General features: G+C 37.3%; 2 protein-coding genes across 10 annotated transcripts in view; one reads left to right on the top strand and one right to left on the bottom strand.

Moving 5' to 3' along the window:
- DNTT (DNA nucleotidylexotransferase) overlaps positions 1–22,400 on the bottom strand; it is a 151,795-nt gene that overhangs the window by 98,484 nt on the left and 30,911 nt on the right. For 4 of the 8 annotated variants that reach the window (XM_071812022.1, XM_071812029.1, XM_071812025.1 and 1 more), the window contains 4 exons: positions 17,117–17,297; positions 15,988–16,073; positions 14,335–14,380; positions 11,011–11,116 (listed from right to left, as the gene is read on the bottom strand). The exons of 2 other annotated variants lie outside the window; for them this stretch is intronic. The gene's annotated coding sequence lies outside the window, so the exon portion shown is untranslated. The remainder of the gene's footprint in view (positions 1–11,010; positions 11,117–14,334; positions 14,381–15,987; positions 16,074–17,116; positions 17,298–22,400) is intronic. 2 more of the 8 variants (XM_071812024.1, XM_071812023.1) reach the window with 1 other exon arrangement.
- The window catches only part of BLNK (B cell linker), a 101,481-nt gene continuing 101,082 nt past the window's right edge, over positions 22,002–22,400 (top strand). The window contains exon 1 of one of the 2 annotated variants that reach the window (XM_065843724.2): positions 22,002–22,092. The gene's annotated coding sequence lies outside the window, so the exon portion shown is untranslated. The remainder of the gene's footprint in view (positions 22,093–22,400) is intronic. The other variant, XM_065843729.2, reaches the window with a different exon arrangement.

Below are 22,400 nucleotides of genomic sequence, written 5' to 3'. Positions count from 1 at the left end.
ACAAACAGCAGTATGTGTGAGATTTATGTCTTCTGCATTCACAGATAGTAAAGCATCATGCATTTAATAAAGATATATGTTCTTAGGCCAAAACAATGAAAAAATGAGAAATGAGAAAAGGCTATTGCCATGTTTCACAGAAAGTTTTCAACTATACACTCAATTTTCAGTAGCGCAGGAAAGCTTCTTTGGCTTGCTGTTCCCACATCATCAAGCTGAGGAGATAATCAGACCAGGTTATATAAAAGAGATGAATAAATAAGAGTAAGTACCATAGATAATGTTGTTGCAGAAGGAAGAAAAACTTATGAATAATATTATGTGGTATGTACCCTTGTCCTCTCAAAAGTTTATGTGAATCACACCAAGATATGAAACTTTCTCATTTTCTGTCTATTGAGCAAAAGGAACAGGTAATGGCTAAAAGTACAGTGGGTCCTGACGGAGCTCTTTCTGCACACTCTGCTCAAACAAGCTGTAGAAAATAATCAGAGCTAGCATCAGAGAAGCTGAAAGAATTGCTGATCAGGATTACATGTATCTTTGTGTTATCTCCAGAGAGAAAACAAAACAGATGTTCATCTGAGTGACATGTTGTAAATTTTGCAGGTGAAGGAAAAATATTAGAAGCCTTTTTTATTCTAGAAATTTGAGCTGAAGGAAGCTAGAAAGCAGAGTAGAATGGAGCAAAATTCTCACCTTTTGATTTATTGAGGTTCTGAGTGCCACTAATGCAGAATCAATTACAGCAGAAGTAACACAATTGGGTGGTTAATACATAGCTAGAAAGAGTTTGCTTTATCCAGTTGGACTTTTTTTAATCCAAACCCAGTCTTGTGGCACAGTTTCCACAAAAGAATTATTTCAATTTCTTGCTGAATTCATTTATAATTTGACAGTTGCCTGAGTATCACAAAAAATATTTTGTATTTTGCAGTATGCATTTGATGGCTCTACTTTTCAGTACAATGAAAGCTAATTTTTTTTTCCAGCTACATAAAAATCTACTTCTCAAATCCACTGGAAAGTCTTTTTCCAGGCTATCTCAAAACTTGCTCCCCCATTTCATTGTGCAGAAAATTCATTTTAACTAAGTCCATTCAAAAGTTGCAGTAGCCGCTAGAAGCCCAGTGTCAGTATAGCACTGCTTACTTGCTGAACTGTGAACATACGTCAATCGATCTTTAAGAAAACCACACTGTCCCTAGATATTTTTGAGAAGACAGCCATTAGAGCCATCTTTCTGACTCTCTAAATCCCAGATGTAAAACTCATGCCATTATTTTATGAGCACACCCGCTTATTAGGAAATTGCATCACAAGTTTTGACACATTCTTATACTACACAGAGAGACAGTATAATTCCACCTAATTGAAGTACTTGTATTGTGAGCTTTACTCCTCTTTCCTATGTTTATTGCTGCATAGAGGATTCCGTTTTAAGAAATTAAAGCTAATTTTCTGCTATGGGAAAAATCAGACTCAACGTACTATTGCGTAACTATGAATGGAGATGGTAATTCATTAGTTAAGTGACAAAACAGAATACCACACCATACTGAAGAACTTTGTCAGAAAGCTTCAACATCTTTCTTCCAACTGTTTCGCATACCCTTGTTTTTCTATTCCTAGGCTAAACTAATTATTGTCATATTTTATTAACTGTGACAGCAGGAAGTATATAAAGCAGGTAAATCTATTTTTGAATGCTGTTCTGTTCCAACAATTTACTCAAAACTTTACTAAAAACACATGCTGTTTATAACTTAAAGACATCTTAAGTTATTCACTTTGTCTTTCATGATGTTATTAAAGATGTAATTCAATATCATAGTTTTATTTTGCTGTTGGCACATCATCATGAGGTTTACAGTGCATTAGAATTAAAAATGTCACGAATACAGGCATGATATACAAATTTAGCCTCTATTTTGTTTAACTGTGTTGAAATATGTGGAATTACACAGATGTAAAATCAGGCCAAGCTAGAGGGGAGAAAGACCTAAATTCCAAGACCATGCTAATTGTTATGGAGAGCAGGTACCAGTAGACACCAAAGTTATCATATAGCCAAGAACAAATATTTAGACAATATTACTACATATGTGTTTTCAAAATCCAACCAGCTCAACTCCAGCTAGTCTAGGCTACTCTTCTACAATTTGGCTTCAAGCATCATAAAAGTGGTACCAGTCTACCACCCAGCTTTCACTGTCCAAAGCAAATGAGTCGAGTAGCAGGACTTGGAGAAAATCTGTAGATTTTGGTATTTAGGCCAGATGACTGATTCACTTGCATGAGGCACTGAGGAAAATACTGTTTCTTACAGTCTTAGCCACTGGTCTTTGCTGTGCAGACTCATCACACAGAACACCTGCATATCTCAACACAACATACACAGCAATTGTGTACTACTGTTCAAAGAATGAGGAAGCCGTGGGTATAACAACACACAGACTACAGCTTTGACAGCTGTAAGTGGAAGCGTAGCAAAATCATGCCAAGAAGAAAAGTTCTGCAGAGAAAGATAATTCCATAGTACTGAACTACTAAGATTAAAATAATGATGTAAGATGTAGTTTAAAATGTAGTTTATCCTTTAAAATGTATGGGAAAATAATCCAAGATATCTCTTATAAGAAAATGCTTATCTAGGCAAAATGATACATGATATAGATGCTATATACACAGATTTGACTAAAGAATTGTAATTTGTGTATGTAAGTGTCATAATCACTGAACATGAGTTATCAGTTAACATTGATAAAATTATATTTTGCTAACAGTATGGTTTGTATCTACAGAAAATGTGATCAGTCAGTCCATTATCTTGTCACGTTGCATAACTTGCAGAGGGAAAAAAATCCATGTATATTTTTGTACGTTAGTAAATCCAGAAAATTCTCTGTCTCGAGTAATTACAGGTAGTGTGTATCTTTCCCTTTACAGACACTCAATGGCTTCCTGGTTACGTACTTCACCAGTATGTAGGTCATTTGAGTTTAAATGTGTTCTTGATCCTTTCCTACACATTGTACAGGTGTTGAAAACTCAAGGGAGGAGGGCCGGGGGCTGACAGTGAGTGACTACGCTCACCTTTGAGGGCTGGAAGAAAAGGTTGAGACCAATTTTGCAACAGCCTGTAGTGTTCTGGTTGCATAAAGCACTGTGAAAGGAAACTGAAATAAATATTTTTTGATTAATACTGACAGATGAAGGTTAAAGGAACTACCTAAATCCAACTCTAACAGTGGATGTTTCTGAGAGGGAATACAAAATTTCACATTTGAGAGAGAGAATATTAGGGGAAATCATATTCTTCACTTTGCTGCAGTGAGTGCGAAAAGATGGCTCTGTCCAGGAGGACAGTTTCTGAGTAGGCAGGATTTGATGATGTCAAGGACACAGGCATATAACAAGGCCATATGATACAGACCATTAATAAATACCTGAAATAACTATTCTCTGGTAGACATTATCAAATAAAAGTTGAAAGGTATCAAAAGTATCTTCAGATAATTTGTATTTAATTGTAAATTATGTATATATACACATTCTATATATATACACACACACAAATTCTTATCTCTTCAGTTCCATATAAAATTATTTTGCCAAAGCATTAACATTACAGTTCTATCAGTTAAATGTAGTAATTGTTGGGGCAAACACTCTATAACTTCAGCAACCATTTATACATACTGCCTTCACTACTCACTTGTCAAAACCAACAGAAAACAAAACACAAAACCCACCAGCCTTTGTGGGGAGACACAGTTGTGGAGTGCACTCCCTGCCGCTCCACAGCAAACCACCACAGCATCACCTCCTGCCACCTCCACAGCTGTGCTGCCCACAAGCATGTTACAGCACAAATACCAGTGTAAACAAACAGCAGTACAACATAGAAGGGTGAAAACAAGGGCCAGAAATGGAGGATAACTGTTTGTTTTAAAGGACTAAGTGGGAAAGAAAAAGTAACTGACAGTACTACTTCAGTCATATGTAGTCCTATTATGTGTGTTTGGATTCATAAGATGTTCTCAAGGCTATTTTACACTGCTTGACATAGCAATTTAGTGGAGTCTTCAAGAAAAAATGCTTAGGAAAATAATGGAGCATTAAACTCAAAATTAAACTACTTTAAATAAGTAGAACATATAACAGATGGAGTTACTATTTGTTACCACCTTGTCACTCACAACCCAGTACTGTACATTTGACATAAAAACTTACAACTCAGCCTCTCTGTGAAATGTCTGAACCTAAAGAAGTCGACCACTTGCACTTGACTCTGTAAGCCACCAAGAAAAACTTGAAAAGCCTTGCTCTTGCAAAGCCTGAGCCACCTGAGGTTAGAAGAATCAGCTGAGAAGGCACTTAATTAATGTGATGGTAGAGCCAGTTACTCTAGGACTTACTTTTTATAAAAGGTTATATAGCCTCCTCCTTCATCTCCAAAGCAAGTAAAACATATTTTAGCAATACATTAAAACAGTGATTGTTCAAGTTTTCTTTTCTTGTTAAATTTGAGAATATATTCGCATTACAGCAGTAACTGAAGGTCTGTCCTGTTGCTTTCTTTCCTCAGAAGCCACATTTTACAGGTATCCATTTAAATGGATACATTAAAAACACGCAACCTTGTTAAGATTGTTCGGTAGTATAAATAAACTAGATACATCTGAAGAGTTATGTGTCACTTTTCACAGTAAATCATGCTGAATATGCCTGAAAAGCAGTTGATACTCTCCCCATTCCTTACATTTCAAAATAGGCATATATGTAAATTTAAGCGGCATACTTAACGCTCTTCAGGTTTTTTTTATTTTCACAACTGACTAGAAGCTCCAAACTCATTCACCTTCTATTTAAACTACTGCTTTCCAATATCTTTCTGCTGTGAGAACATATAACAGTTTCCCAGCGTAATCCTAGGACTCAAATACAGCAAGCTTGAGCCCTACACATTCAAGAAAGCCTATGTTGGAAACTATCAAGCAGCAATCTTGTTACACCCAGATATAAATACCTCACCCCACAATATTTTGAGATACTTTCTCAATTCTGTGCCTGAAATGTAAACCTCAGCCGATCTTAATACAAACCTTCAACAGAGGAACCATTTTCATTCCCACTCTAAATACAGGGGAATGACCAAAGCAGTGTCAACCTGAAATCAAGGGCAATAGCTTCTGTAAGGTCTGATAAGGTAAGGTTAGGACTATATTTAGGCCAAATTTGGTGCTCTTAACATGATTCTACCTCCTGGGCCATGATACTTTGGATAATAAATAATGCTAGTAGAATAGGATGATGTTTTGGATAAAGGTTACATCTATAGCTGAAATACACAAGAGTTAATAAAAAGGGGTTGAGGTAGGTTCAAAAATATATACTAGCATGTAAGTTTGGTTTGTAATTACACATAACAGGTGTTTAACATGGCTACAAAAAAGGGAGATAAGAATAACCTTGGACTTAGGGCAGCGAAGATAAGGAAGCCTGAATTTGGGGTAAGGGCTAGGGTCCAGACCAACAAGGTCAGAAAATGTATAACTTGGTATCAGTATCAAAGGGACCACTAGACTAGATTTAGTCTGGGCCAGCAGCCTCAATTTATTATGCATGATGCAATATATCCATATCAACAATCCGGTTAGGATAACCATTATGTTTTGGGAAAACAGAGCTCATTTGCCTGTGTTTTAGACTTAGTCTAGAAATGAGAAAATTGCTCGAGCACTGGCATGAACAAGGGTCGGAAACCTGTGTGTGGATTTTGGCAAAAAGTAATCATTTTTCAACATTAATGAACAAGTTAAATCTTCAGAGTTCAGTAGAGTTAAGAGCTGAGTTCAATAGGACCTCGTGGCCTATGTCTAAATGGACCACTGGGCTAGCAATTCTGGGTATGCAGATAATATTAGGGTAGGAAGGGTCAGGATTGCTGGGATCATTTAACCACATTGCCAAAGGGGTTTATGGCTAATTAATTCATGTGCAAACAAAGAAACTTCCCTGTTTGTATAAGTGTGTTAGGTGTGGGGAGGTAACAGCTGTATTTGGGCTAACAGCGTCTGACAGACTACAGCCAGACCTGAGTCAGAAGCCACCACCTGGCTTGGTTTTGTGGTCATACAAGCAGTAATTTCCTCCTGCAGAACTCTCAGTTGCACTTTTCACCTCTTCTCTGTTTAATCTAGCTCTAACCCTTTCCTTCAACCTGTATAGTAACCCTATTAGACCTCAAATTTAATATAGTTCTCAGGCAAATTGGTGCATTTATGTTGGCAAATGCTTTATAGTGAATGCAGAGGAGCACACATAGTATAGGAATGCAAGCAGGTAAAGAAAGTGTTTTCAGTTCATTCGGTGAATAATTCTTAAAAGAAACACTTGTTTGATTGGAAAAGGAAAAAGTTTTCCATGAAATTAGACCAAAATGTTTCTCTGTGATTGAAAGTGTTCATTCAACCAAAAATGAAACTTCTTGATCAATTATCCCAAAATATCCACATTTCATTTAGGTCGAACAATGTGTTTTATTTGATGTGAAGTCAGGCAACATAAAGCAATTTCAGAATACTTGTTTTCCTAATTTCTCTTTTTATTTTTAAATTTAGGGCTATTTTTATTTTAAAACATCCCAGAACCTTTCTTCCAGATTTTTTTTATAACACAGCACTAGTTGCTGTGCTCTGCAGAAGCTGGTGTTATCATGTAGTTAGAATTCACTAAAAAGAAATGCCTCCATTCCCCAAAGGGTGTTTAAAAGACAAGTCAACCTAGAAGTCCCTGTCTTAATGAAACATCTCAGAGGTAACTCTTCTGAACTCAGTAGAACAGCAGCACTGGAGAAACATTAGTTAGATGCAATGCCGATAAGGACATGACCCCATCCCTTTATTTCAACTCATCCTGCTGGTAACATTAACTGGTTTATCTAAGTTTTGTAAACACAGAGTCTTAAATAGGCATAAGCAACACGAACCTCAGAACAACCAGTTCCATGTATTATATGTTGGATTACTGGGTTTTGTTAGATTTTCATAACAGCACTGAAAAGTGTTTAGGGTGGGGGTTGTGTTTTGTTGGGTTTTTTTTAAAACATATGCTATTGTTTAAAGAAGTTGCAATCATTTCTTTAACTATTATCTTGATTTTTAATAGTCATATATTGGTATATCAGGACTAGCTATAATAGGATATACCTAGATGTAGACCAATATAGTGTGACATGCAGCTATCTTGATAAATTCACACTCTCACCAGAAATGCATGGCAGATGTTATTCATCCACCTTCATTAACTTCTGTGCAGCTGGATTATAGCAAGTTTTCAAACACTGGAAACTCTTTTTACCAAAGATAGATATTTTTACGAGCTATATGCTTCAGTTCAATCACAATCATAGGACATAAAGCAGGAATTTATTTACATAAATCATAATTTCTTTTATGCAAAAGGTCACACTCTATAGTGACTGTTAAGTCACTTGCAGCTTTAACACCTATGAATTTATGAACCTCTATTTGAAGCCTTCATGTAAAAAGGAGAATAGGATGTGTATTGTGATTTCTACACTGAGTAGTTTCCTATTTCATTCCTGGTTTGAGGCCAGCTTCTGGTTAAATATTTGAAGTTGAAAACACTTAAGATTCAGTTTGTACTACTTTACTGGAGACAGCAGTTCTATATCACCAAAGATTTAGGACAGCGACTTTTTCCTGAAGGATTCAGAGATTGAGGGGGTATGTTAATCTGGGGTACATTTTCTTTCTCTCTGTTTATTACTATACTATCCAGGCAAAAATGTTATACCATAATATCTGGCATCATGGCTGAACATGTTCCATGCTTAAGACATGACAAAACTAAATTCCAGCCTGATTAATGTTCATGAGCATCACTGAGATGTTGGTACTATTCATATATGCTTAATTTCTTTCTTTGTGGAATTTGTTCAATATGTAAATTGTTCTGGCACTCATCTCATACTTTTTATGTACCTTCAAGCGTGAAAGCCCAGTCATTCTGTTTGTAAAATGGAAATAAATCAAGCAAAAGACTTTTTTTAAAGCCAGATTCTGGAGTTACATGTAGCAATATTTTATCCAGCAAATGTTTGAACAGTAAAGTGAAATGCAGGAAGAATTGTTCAGAAAATGATTTGGACTAATTACTTCAACACAAAAGGATGTTGTTCCTATATAAGGACAATTCTGTGCTAAGAATAGCTTAGACAAGTTCCCACAACTTTGTGATCACTGATTTGGCTGGGAAAGGGAAGGCACATCAAATACTCGATCTGCCTTAGAAAGAAGTGCGAACTATTGCCCCTGGCTGAGAACACATTACTTGTTTCCTGTAAACACAAACTCACCAGCAAGAAAAACTAGTCCTTTCAAAAAATGCAACAATTGTCTTTGGGCTTATTGTTAAGAAATAAATTTCTTTCAAGGTTTTCATCATTTTCAGAGGTGGTTTGATGGAGATTAAGATATCATTTCCAATATACCGTTGATACACTTCTTTGAACTTGACTTACAAAAGCATGAAAATGTACATGGAATGTCTGTGTTTGGTATCACTTATTCCCAATTCTCTAGCTCAGAAATCACTGTTTAATCAATCCAACAGCAGAGAGAGAATCCATTAGGTTTACAATCAACGGCTGTACATCCTCTTCAAATAAAGCCTTCATTTAAGACCTCATTTCAAATTGAACAAATATTAAGTCCTGAAATAATACAATCAGCAAACATCTATTCACCAGAAAGTGTATCAAAGTCAGAATTTCGCATAAAATATAGTCTCTGTTTATAAGATGATATATGCACATTAGGAATTATCAGCCCTGTCAGCCAGACAAATAAGAATGCAAAACTGAACAATTTAGTACTTATCTTTCTTACACATTCTGGTCCAAATAAAGAGTAACTTTTGAAAATATCTTGTAGAATTACCACAATGTTTTGCTGATGAAGGTATAGTGAAAGGGTATCGCACACCTGTACAGACCAAAGCTCTGACATTGTACTTGTCGTATTTCTACTGCTGACAAATTGGGGAATGTTAAGAATTCTATCTAATTTCAGTAATTATTACTTGCTTAAATTGTGTGAAAAGCATTTAAGAACACAAAGATTCCAAAATAAAAGGCAAAGTGTAACATTATCTTTCAACAGTGTCACATTACTCTATTTTCTTCCACACAGAATTTGCAAGGATAAAATAACAGTCAACTATTATGTTAAGCCACCTTGATACCAATTGTCAGTTCATTTAAAAAAAAAAAAAAGCAACACACACAAAAAACCAATCCTATATCTTGTCTTTAATCTGCACTGGTTTTTATCCACAGATCTCAAAACAAGCCAATGAGCTGCCAGCTTTGACAACTGCAAATATCTCCTGCATAAATGTATGCTGTGGGCTAGATTCCTACCTCAGTCACAACAATAACAACAAAAGGTCTCTTAGTAAACAACACCAACATAAGAGAACTGTATCAACTACCTATGGTAAAATTACAGATAGAATCTGCATTTAGTACATTAATATGGGAAAGAAAATGAAACATTAATTTTGTATATGTAACTATCCCTAATTTTAAACTAATAAATTAACCATCCAGTCAAATAAATGAAGAAACTTTCAAACTTCTTTCAAAGTGACCAAAAAAACACCACTCAGTTTTTGAAAACTATTTATAATGGTTCTGGTTCAGTATTCTGGTTACTATTCAACTTTATATATACACAGAGTGTCTTAATTATTTTGAGTCTAAAGATTTGAAGCCTTCTTTTAAGAAATTGATTTTCGTTGTCAACAAGAGTTGAAGAGATTACCCGTGTTCAGCTGCCTTGCATTAAATCTCCTGCTTTCAGCCTCTCTGTGAGCTGTAACAATTCAATGTAGTTAAGTACTCCCCCTTATGGTCTGTTACAACACGGCATTATAGTGCTTTGTATTTCTCTCTATTAAATGCTAGCACCTTGTATTTACATTGTACATACATCAGAGTTAAGCTAGGCCTATAGAACTGAAGCTTGTCTTAGAACATGTTTCATTGAATAAATCTGTGATATTTGTAATTGCGCATTGACTGCAACTGCAGATAGCTTCATTGTTATGCTTTGGAATGTGTTTTTGATCAGCATTATTAAATTTCAGAATAAATATATAGAACAGATATATAAAAAAATAACATATTAAAACAGGATTGGCTGACTCATTTCTTGCTCTTATTGGTGTTTACTCTGGACTATAAATATATCAATGCATTGTTGATAGGAGATGTGCTACTGAAGTGAATTATTTTAAATTGCATTTGTTAATCCTGTAAGAAACAAATGTAGCACAGTGAAATGAAAGATCATGAAAATGGAAGTCAATACATTTTCCCAAAGAAGTGGAAAAAAGCTGCCCAGTGTGTGTTTGTGGCCATTACCACTTTCACTCTGTTGCATGAGAGAGTGTATTGGATGAGAATAATTTCCACCTCTGAGTTCACCACTCTTTCTTGAAATCAAGTAGTCTATTTCAAAATACTAATTTCATAACATACATAATGGATTTACAACTTCATTGTACTATCCTTTTAGAGGAAAGCTTTACTAGTTAGACATTATACAAGATTAGCTGCACTAGATTAGAAGTTGTTCAACATAAAATACCTTTTCACCATTCAAAAAAGTCTTCTGCTGTTCCTAGCTTCATCTCAGTACTGACTGAAAACACACAGGGTATCTGCTATAACTAACTGTAACATCTTATTTCTCAGTGCAGTTTGTGCTACTGTATATTATCTGTTCTACTAGGTTCTATGACTATGACTTATGACTACGAGGAGGGGGGAAGTATGTTGATATTCTTACCTGAAACATTATACAAAACAGCGAAATATATAGTTACCATCAACACACTCCACTTCTTTTTAAGCTACAACCAATCTTCTCAAAAGGTACTGAAAAACATTCATTAACAGTGATGTGACTTCCCCACCTTTGTGCTGTGTCAGTTCAGCAAAGTGCTGTGCTCAATTGCCAAATATTCAGAATTCAGTTGGCAACTTCAAAGAAAGGCAAGTGTTAACTTCTCCCAGAAGATCCTGCAATGTTAAGCAAAGCACATTAAGGATTAAGATGCTCTCTGGATATAAACAGCCCTTCATTTAACTCACATTCTTCTCCCTGAACTTTAACTGAATAGTTCTGGAGCCATTTTGGTAAAACAGTTTGGTAAAGGTCATCCTTTTGGATAGTGTTTTTATCTTTATCTACTCAATTTATAAAACTGAGTGGGTATCTCCGTGGTGGATTTGCAATATAGACCTCCAATTAATCACATTAACAATTTTCTGCAGAGTGAGAGTGAATGTAAAAACAAACAAATGAACGATACAATCCATTGAGGAATTAAGCAAAAACCTACTAAAATCCTCTCACCAAAACCAAAGCCTCAATAGTGGCATTCCCATATAACGTTAAAAAATAGTATTGAGAACTATTTATCAATCTCCTCTGGAAGTATAATAGAGAACATAAGATCCATTCTCTACAAGCTCGATCAAGTGCACTTGAATTGAACAGTGTGCAGACAGCTCCATTCAAGAACCTCACTTGATTTTGTATTCCAAGTTTCCAAAGTCATAACCACAAAATAGATTATTCTATTAGGTAAAAGTTCCAAAACTAGGCCTTGAAGAAGGTGGGTACCTGATGAAGAAGAGAGGATTATTCCTGTCAAATATTCTCCTAAATTCTTCTAATGATACAAAGCTCTCAAATATCACTGAGAAATTTTATATTTAATGCTGTGGAGAGTTTCTGGCTGTGTGCTGTGAACAAGCCAGAGCTTGGTGTGGCTGTGCTACACGGAAGGATTTCCCTGAGACACCAAAGACAGAAGTAAAGTATCACAGTATCACAGTATGTTTGGGATTGGAAGGGACCTCAAAAGATCACCTAGTCCAATCCCCCTGCTGGAGCAGGAACGCCTAGGTGAGGTTGCACAGGAATGTGTCCAGGCGGGCTTTGAATGTCTCCAGGGAAGGAGACTCCACAACCTCCCTGGGTAGCCTGTTCCAGTGCTCTGTTACCCTCACTGAGAAGAAGTTCTTTCTCAAATTTAAGTGGAACCTCTTGTGTTCCAGCTTGATCCCATTGCCCCTTGTCCTATCATTGTTTGCCACTGAGAAGAGCCTGACTCCATCCTCGTGGCACTCACCCTTTATATATTTATAAACATTAATAAGGTCACCCCTCAGTCTCCTCTTCTCCAAACTAAAGAGCCCCAGCTCCCTCAGCCTTTCTTCATAAGGGAGATGCTCCACTCCCTTAATCATCTTTGTTGCCCTACGCTGGACCCTCTCCAGCAGTTCCCTGTCCTTCTTGAACTGAGGGGCCCAGAACTGGACACAATATTCCAGATGGGGTCTCACCAGGGCGGAGTAGAGGGGAAGGAGGACCTCTCTCGATCTACTGACCACCCCCCTTGTAATACACCTAAGGATGCCATTGGCCTTCCTGGCCACAAGGGCACAGTGCTGGCTCATGGTCATCCTGCTGTCCACCAGGACCCCCAGGTCCCTTTCCCCTACACTGCTCTCTAATAGGTCATTCCCCAACCTATACTGGAACTTGGGATTGTTCCTGCCCAGATGCAGGACTCTACACTTTCCCTTGTTAAATTCCACCAGGTTATCCCCCGCCCAACTCTCCAGCCTGTCCAGGTCCCGCTGGATGGCAGCACAGCCTTCTGGCGTGTCAGCCACTCCTCCCAGCTTAGTGTCATCAGCAAACTTGCTGATGGTACACTCAATTCCCTCGTCTAAATCGTTAATGAATATATTGAATAATATTGGCCCCAGTACTGACCCCTGAGGCACTCCACTAGATACTGGCCTCCAACTGGACTCCGCACCATTGACCACCACTCTCTGGCTTCTCTCTTTAAGCCAGTTTGCAACCCACCTCACTACTCTATTGTCTAGACCACACCTCCTCAATTTAGCTGTGAGGATGCTGTGAGGGACTGTGTCAAAGGCTTTACTGAAGTCAAGGTAGACCACATCCACCACTCTGCCATCATCCATCCACCTTGTTACATTGTCATAAAAGGCTATGAGGTTGGTCAAGCATGACTTACGCTTGGTAAAGCCATGCTGACTGCCCCTAATGACCCTCTTATCCCTGATGTGCCTTGAGATGACACCAAGGATAAGCTGTTCCATTACTTTCCCAGGGACAGAGGTGAGGCTGACCGGTCTATAATTACCCGGGTCCTCCTTCTTGCCCTTTTTAAAGACTGGAGTGACATTTGCTTTCCTCCAATCCTCGGGCATCTCTCCCGTTTCCCAAGACTTGGCAAAAATGATGGATAGCGGTCTAGCAATGACTTCAGCCAGCTCCCTCAGCACCCGCGGATGCATCCCATCTGGACCCATGGATTTATGGACGTCCAGACTACTTAATTGTTCCCTAACCCAGTCCTCATCGACTAAAGCAAACTCCTCCATTAACCTGGCTTCATCCGGGGTCTCAGGGGTACAGGGTTCCCCAGGACAGCCTCCAGCGGAGTAGACAGAGACAAAGAAGGCATTCAGCAATTCTGCCTTCTCTGTGTCTTCTGCCACCAGAGAAACAGAAGCTGCTCTGCCCTTGACCCAGGCTGCAGGAGGGGCGTCACCGCTGTGCATGAACAGTCTGTGAACAGTGCCCTGCAGCCAATCACCATAGTGGGGGGGGATGAGTGACTGTAAGTGTAACCAATTGTAGCCTGCACTTGCCGCATGGCCTTTTGGTATAGAGTATATAAGGCTTGGAAAAACGTGGTCTCGCGGACATTGATATTCAGTGTTGTTAAGAGTTCATTGAAGAGTATGGATGTTAAATTCATATTGAATTAGACTCACTACTCTCGCCCGGCCCACCCGTGCGATCAAAGAGCTTATGCCGGCGTCTGCATTCATTGAATTAATTTTTACTACATAATGCCACATTTTATCTTCCCTCTTCATGAGACTGATTGTATTTGGACAGAATCTACTGTTCTAGCATGGAGGCACTAAAATTCTCTATGCAGTTGCATAAAAATATCTTTGAGTTTCTAAAACTAAAGTTAATAGTAGAAACTAAATATAAAAGTATTTTCTTACTACTTATAGGTAATATAGCCAAGGACGTTTGTGTTAGAGGATTAAATATCATAAATACAAAGACTGTGTTTCAGATGGCATGAGCAGACAAAGAAATCAGTTTTTCCCTTCCCACTCTCCTTAGCAGCTTGTCCGTAATAGAATCACCATATTGACAAGATGTTCCTGACCTTTCAGGAGGCGGACAACCCCTCACTCCCACAGGCGGTTTGCAATCTAAAGGCAGACAAATTGACAAAAATTAAGAGAAAAAGGGAAGGATAAAGGTAATCTTTACAAGTATATTGCCTCATCAAATAGAGGGGTCGGGTTTTTTTCCAGCTACTTTCATCAGTAACAAGGTGGAAGCCAGTCTATCAGAAAGCCAGCAAAGCTGGCTACCATATGCCTCCAATGATGTTCCTCACCCTCTCAGAGAGCCTCTTGACAAGCAAGTATCTGCACTCTCAAGCTTTCTGGGATATAGAAAGGAAATCTGAAGGAGACTAATCCAAGAAAACCCCCATGAAAACTCTGCATTATTTCTGGCCTTGCTCTCCTGCTGTTCTGCTCTCGCAGGGAGTGCTGACTCACAGGATTTTGTGTGCTGTGAAAGAGACAGCAAGAGGTAAGAGAGCTGAGTGAAATTCATCTATTGTGAGAATGAGAAGGAAACTGAAAAATATTATTTATAGTATCATCAAATTCCTGAGTTCAGTCCACCCAGAGCAGAACCTCTATCGACTCCTTCTCTATGCAAAGTAGTTTTCAGCACTTAAGTATTCCAATACCTCAATTTAAGCATTGCTTGGACCTGTATTTATCAGTTCTTTCTAGGTGAAGATGGGGGGGGGGGGGATGTAAGATCCCAAATAAGGAAAGAAACTATTTAATGAGTAAGTGATTGTGAGGCTTTCCAGATGTAATCTCAAAACTACTTGGTAGTTATTGTTCCTTACATAATATTGAGCTTTCTCTAAAATCAGAAACAAAAACGCAATTCTAGAAGCTGATAAAAGCATTTTGCAAACTGTCAGTAGAAATCCAAAAGCTGGGCTGGCTAGTTAGCAATATTGATGACAGGATCTCAGTGATGTGAATGGGACACTGGATCAGAATGCCTCCAGCATGCACTGTGATAGTGTATTAACTCTAAATGATAAAAGCATTTCTGTGCCTGTAAATCAAACTAAACTAAGGTCAGCCATACAAGTCAATGGGAAAGAGGAGAGACAAACTACAGTTAACAGCAATTTTACAATGACATTAAATGATCTGTACTCAGTTATATGCTATAGGCCATTCCATTTCATTTTGCTGATACAGGTATATCATGGCCAGTGCGTGCTCCAATAGCTTTTGCACTCACATGTGTAGTCACATACATAGCACATTAAGTGCTTTGGTTATGAACAGGTGCACAGCTGACCAAGAGGTGAGAATTGCCAGAGAATTCAATTTTCTGCTGTAGTTTGACAATAATGGAGAGAAGCAAAATTGCAAACAGAAATAATAGATCATGTCCTGGACAGTGGAAAAGATGTGGCAAATGAGCATGGGATGTTATGCAGAATGTATAGGTTGCAGAGGACTAAAGTCATCACAGCTTCATTTGATCTTCTGACCTCAGAGGATAACCACATCATCATCAAATCTCACTGTTCTGAAGGTCAGTGGTGAGCTTTTTATCAGCCTGACATTTATTGTTGACAATTTTTTTTTTTAATGTTTAAGTTCATTTCAGTTCTTTTTACTAACAAAGGAATGATGACATTAATGTTTTGCATAAACAACTCCCACTGACTTTTCATAAAATACTTGAATCAAAATAGACTTCAGCTTACCAGGAATGCAGGTAATATTATTAAGGTCTCATTTACATCTTACATCCAATCAACTTTTGAAACAGGCATGGAATTCTAAGGTAGGGCTGGTTTTGAGTTGCGTTCAAAAACATAAAACAAGCATATAAAAAAATTATACCAAAGTGCAAAATTTTTGTGTGTTCATTTCTTCTTCTTACCTCATATGGTTTACGCTTCAGTTCTCTAGAAGTGAAGTGAACTTTCACCAGTACTAGAGAAGAGAACGTTTCTAGAGTAAGTGAAGTGCTCATCACTGAAGGAAAACAGGAAGCTTCTATTTCCAGTACTGTTTAGTTTATTTTCTTGCAAAGCCTGGTAGTGCAGTGCATGGAAAATCAAAAGCAAGGGAAAATCTGACTAAAACCATAATTGAAATCCCCAATAACCACCTGACTTGTAGCTCATCCTCCTTTACATTATCTAGTAGAACAGCAGTGTTCTTAAATACATCGACTTTTGCATCGACTTTGATTGTACTGGACACTGATGAATGCATTTTGCAACAAAAAGTCTTGTTGTAAATGAAGTTTAGCCAGCGTGTGTTTTTTCCCATGTTACTTTGAAGCATATTCGCCATTTGAAATGTATCATTCCCATGACAATGGGATTACAAGGAATCATGGTACAACAATTTTAGACCAGGCAGATAGAATGTCAGCAGTGTCAAACTGGAAAATACATCATTTAACCAGAGATCAAGAGAGAAAATCTGAAGGTCAGAAAGACAACATTTATAATACTATCAGTAGATGGATACATACTGAACACCTCATATATAGATCCTTTAAAAGTTTATTAGAAGAATGTTTACAACACACAAGGGCAGCTATTACTGGATTTTTCTCGATGAGGTTGCAATATGCATGGATATTGAGCCCAGCATTCACTGGTATATTCCCTAGAAACAGTAAAAGTCTTGAGGTATCCTTTAATGGTACTGTTTGCTATGCAAGGCACACACAAGCAGCAGTCAGCTGCTACCCTCATTCCCATCAATTCCAGCTGGAACAAAAAAACTGCCCTTTGGTACACCCCATGTCATTTTTCACCCCCTACCTAATTATATTTAGAACCCCAAAGCTTTTTTCCAATAAGCAACACCTATTACCTTGGAAACAAACTAAGATGATTAGCCTTTGGAAGAGAGAAGAATACACTGAAACGACTCTGTATTGTCACCAGTTCATACTGCTACAGGTGACTTTGGCACTGTGCAAAGAAAATACCTGTGAGAATATTCATGCCTTTCCTTGAATATTTCCATGACAATTGAACTGGAGATGCTAAAGCTGTGGAAGAAAGATAAACAAAAGCAAAAGCTTATTCACCAGAAAAACTGAAAAAGATTGGACTAACCATCCTAAATTCTGACTGTATTCAGCATATAACAATAGAGGACTCCTCCGGATTTGGTGTTGGGATAAATCTGTCACTGAATGCTCCTTTCATACTTTTCTCTTTATCATAATATCATTTTACCTAGGTCTAATTTCACTTAATATAATGCTGATAGGGAGGTTTGCTGACATTACCATTACCTAAATAATAAACAAAACCAAAAGTAATACAGAAGGAGCTAGGATAAAAAGTTATGAAATTATTAAGTTTCAAGTTGTGACTCAAATGCTGAAAGGTAAAAAGTACTTGTTTCTTAATAGTTATTTCATTTAAAATTTATTATCATAAACATAATATCTCTTGAAATATCTTTTTGACATCTCCTCAAATACTGCGGTCAGAATAAAAATTTAAAAAAAAAAAAAAAGCCCCAAACCTATAGATCTCTCAGCTTTTAAGGTCTTTCTTATTTATTGAGATTTTATCATATTCTCTCTCTGTTGACTGTCAAATAAACTCTGCTCATAAAGTTTTATCTTTGTCAGCAGGCTAAGGACACAAGACATTTAAAAGCTCTATTTACGAGTCAAAAAACCTTGAGAAACATTCCGTATTTATACAACTTATCTCCCCATCAACTCCTTTCTCGTTTTCTTTCCTTTTTGTACCCTGCCACTTCTATACCCCCTCCCTTTGTCAATCTCTTCAATTTCTCTATCCATCTTCTAAGCTTCCCTTCCCCTTTTGAATTTCTCCTTTCTTTTCTGTATTTAACAGGCTCAGAAGTTTGTTTTTTAAACTTCATTTTCAGGGCTCTGCTGAATGGAAGTAGGGAGGAAGTCTGCTTATTTTTGGTCCAAACATCTGGATGCTGGCCAGCTGACACATTTGTTCCACACAATTCCTCTTATCCACAGAAGTGAATAAGATTCTTCCCTATAGCTCAAAGAAATGAGTGGTATCCATAACACTTGAAATAAATGCACATCTTTGTGTATTTTTATTTCAATCCAGACCTCTTTTGGAAGTCACACTGAGGCAAATTTCTTAGAAACATCATTTGGAATTTTCTCTAACTACGATTAGCTGGAGTCGGCCAATTTCCTTGCTAAGACAGAACTCTGGACCTGGGAAGTAGATGCAGGAAGAAAAAACAAACAAACGAACAAACAAAATAACCACAAACAACCACAGGCCACCACTCTGGTTCTCATACTAACTACATGGCAGTCTTCAACATCTACAGTGTCAACCCTTCTGTTGAGATCTTCTACTGTAAAATACCATACAACGATGCATTAGTATGCCCACTGGGAGTTGAAGTACTAATTTAAGGTTTTTCCATTTGTCTCACATTAGGAGTGATGTGTATGGTGAAAGACTCTCTACACATATCAAAGTACAAGTGTCAGAAAAAAAAAAAATCGATAGTATTTGACTAAGAATTCATCATACTAACAAAATCCATCAAAAGAACATAAACACAATAAAATAAGCATCAGTCAAATCTTTTCGAATTTAAGCTGCCTAGGAATGTTATTTAAATGGTAGGGCAAGACACTGAAATAAGACTGATTTTCTGTTTTGAAATTTACTCACAAGATTCTAATGCATATGAATGCTGCCAGATGGAAATCTGTTGGTACACATTTTCCTATATTCTATCAGAAGACTCATCATACAGATGAATTTAAAAGAAGCAGAGGTTCTATAAAGAAAAATTATGAAACATAAATGCAAACTACACAACCCAGCATTCAAATCTAGAGGAACAGACAGCAAGTTCTGCCAAGGTATTCAAAAGAATAAGAATCCAAAAAGTTGCTCAGTTAAACTGCAAATACTGAGTACTTGCAAAGGATATCACAACCAAGCATTACAGCATCAATTCCAGCCTTCAAAAAAATCAAAAATAATTTCTAATGATCAATGTCACTTCTGTAGCACATTGCTTTTTTATTACTGTTATATTTTATCTTGCTAGTTGAAAACATGAATTTTTTAAAACAAAGAAAACTAGGTGCAAAATTCAGGTTACAAACACATACGTATGAGAATGCCTACGTTTTTAATGCATGGATAGGTGTGGGGAAAAAAAATCTCACTAGAATAATGTCTGAATCTGTTGCTAGGGAAGGTCAAAAGCCATATAAAACAATCAAAAACCATATAAAAAGATTTTAGAAGGCTGAGTGATAACACAAAAAGCAACTGTCCTTAAGACAATGGGGATTATGCCATGTATCCAGCCTCTGTGACAAAATAAGCAAACAAAAATCCCCTAGCATTTGGCAGTATTTAAAATTCAGCTGAAATGACATGCTCCAGGAATGAACTGAACAACAAGTGAAATAAAGAAAGAGGGTATATTTATACAGCAAACTGGATATAGTGGAAGGGATTTAAAGGTGACAGGTTTTAAATCACTATACAACAAGCGTCTCCTTGGGATAACAATGGTGCTAAAGGTTGTTGGGATTTGGTTCTTGTGGTTTTTATTTTCTTCCATTTGAGACATCTTTGGTTCCAAGTCTTTTGCGATCACAAGAAGAAAAGGCATTTTAGAGTTACTGTTTAGGGCTGCGCAGAGAGAGTAATGCAAATAGATGGTTTTTTGCTCCTTACCATGAACACTTACTTGTCTTTCAGTAATACAGTGTAGATGCCAGAATCCTCTAATAAATCTTACGCTGGCTTGTGAGATGACTACTCAAGGAAGTTATACTGATTATTGCTGGTATTACAAGTTAAAACAGACAGTGAAGAAAAATAATTAATACTACATGTAGTTAGTAGAACGGGAAACATATTGTTTACTGAAAAAAGACCCCCATCAAAACCAGAAGAACAGCCATCTACAAAACTCAGATGCTAATTTTATAACTCGAAAGCTTTCATAACATTTGGGCAATCATCGATATCTGAAGGCTTCTTATGGTTCTTCCAGCTACAGTACTAAATCCTCTCACAGAAATGAGGATGAAAGAAAACACCAGGACAGAAAATAAGGATATTTGCAAAGATCCATGAAGTATTTAAGCGGTTTCCTTTGGGCTCTGAAAAAACTCCTTATCTACATCAGTCACAAATGGAACCCAAGACTCTTGAACTCCACTTTCACACCTCACGTAATTGGCTAGCATACTAGGAAAAAAAATGCAACTACAACTCAAAAAACAATAGTCTATGTTGCCACTGTTGGAGTATATGTTGCCATATGGAACCAGCTATAGTTCCTAATCCCCACTTCTGCAAAATCAGGAAAATTTTGTTAAGTCTGGCACATTTCAAATTACAATCGTGCTCTGAGATAGGTCACACCATTACAAGAGTTGTTATGAATTTGGCATTACAGTTTTATTATTGTAAGAACAGATGTCAGTTTTAAGTGATAAAGCATTGTTCTATAAAAATAAGTGATTTTGAATAGCTTCTTGTTGCATGACTTTTAGAATTTCAACAAGAACTTCCAAAAAAACTGTTGAAAACCAAAAAGCAACTTAACGACAAAGTCATCTCCCAGAATGCAATTAAGCCAAACTGTCCTAAGTACACAATTGCTTTCTGCTTCTTTAACACTGCAGCAAAAACTAACTTTTCAGGAACAAACTGTGTCAAATGAGTCTCATTTCCTTCTTTGATATGAGAGCTACCTAGTAGATAAGGGATGCAAATAACTTATCACTAAGGTTTTTGATGCGGTCCCATACAAAACTCATTCCACACAAACCAGAGAAATGCATTGACAGTGCCGTACATCGTAAGCACTCATCTGACTCACACTTAGATGATATCTGTGAATCATTTTCAAACTCAGTGAGTATTTCAAGTAGCGCCCCATAGAAATTTATTCCGGCCATAATTGTATTCAGTATTTTGTTAACAACACGGATGTTGAATAACCAGCACATTTCTAAAGCACATCTGGATAGCACCGAGACAGAAGCAGTTAGCACAGAGTAAAGAATATTACACTGGGATCAGTCTGGACACTTCGTTTTTCAGTTAAGATGGAGTCAAATTGAAGAGAGTACTGAGAACAAAAAGACTAAACAAGGCAATCATTACTTAAGAAGAAATGATAAGGAAACTGGGTTTGCTTCCTCAGGAAAGAGAGGAGGTCCAGGTTCAGCCCATCTGGTGCTTAGATAGCAATTATCCTTACCAGTTAGCACTTCCTCTTGCACCCTCCAGTAGCACCACACAGAATTATTACAGTTCTGCCTCCTGCTGTGCTGCCCTCAAGGACATGGTGAACCTGATGCTACACTGAGGACTCACAGTCAGAAAAAGGGGTAACCAAATTGATGTCCAAGACTGAGCCAATTTGCTCTAGTTGCATTTGATGAGACCTCTCTACCAAAGCCCTACCTAGATCTCCTGGGGTCCCTTCCAGACCCTACAATTCCTGTTGATTCTGTTAATTTTTATTTCCTGTTGAATAAAATAAATTGTAAAAAAAAGACAAAACCAATTAGCAAAATTCTAGATAGACAGCTGTAAGTAAGCCTTCATGTTCCAATGTTCTCTGTGAACTTATTTAGACTTATGACCTATTCCAGCTTTTTACTTTAAGAAAGTTTTTCTCCCACCCACCATGAACTCCAAGCCTGTCAATCACACTAAGAACAACAAAATACATATGGGACAGTTTAAGGAGGAAGAGTGGACATGAGAAACTGCTTCTTTAACTTATTTGGAATCAACTTCAACATGTGTGCCTGGGAGAAGAAAAATGAGGATATGGTAAGTCATGTTCCTTTCATTATTTTTTTATAAAATGGTTAAAAAAAAAATCAGTGTCAATGGCTCATATTTTATATACAGTAATACTTCATTGAGCTGTTTTCTCAAGTATATATTCCTGAGAGCAGTATTCCAGTGTTATATCCAGTTAAATAAGCTGCATGCAGCTGCTAGGGGTTTTCGCAAAGCAGAACTTGAAAATGTTGAAATAATTTAGCACACTTAGTGTTTATGTTCATAAAAATAGACAGTTGTCTTCAGTAAGAAATGCCAGTGGTATGTTCTAAGAATCACTTTTTATACTGTTT

The sequence above is a fragment of the Patagioenas fasciata genome, chromosome 8 (assembly GCF_037038585.1).
Source record: "Patagioenas fasciata isolate bPatFas1 chromosome 8, bPatFas1.hap1, whole genome shotgun sequence".
Taxonomy (NCBI): Eukaryota; Metazoa; Chordata; class Aves; order Columbiformes; family Columbidae; genus Patagioenas; species Patagioenas fasciata.
This window is presented reverse-complemented; position numbering and strand designations above follow the sequence as displayed.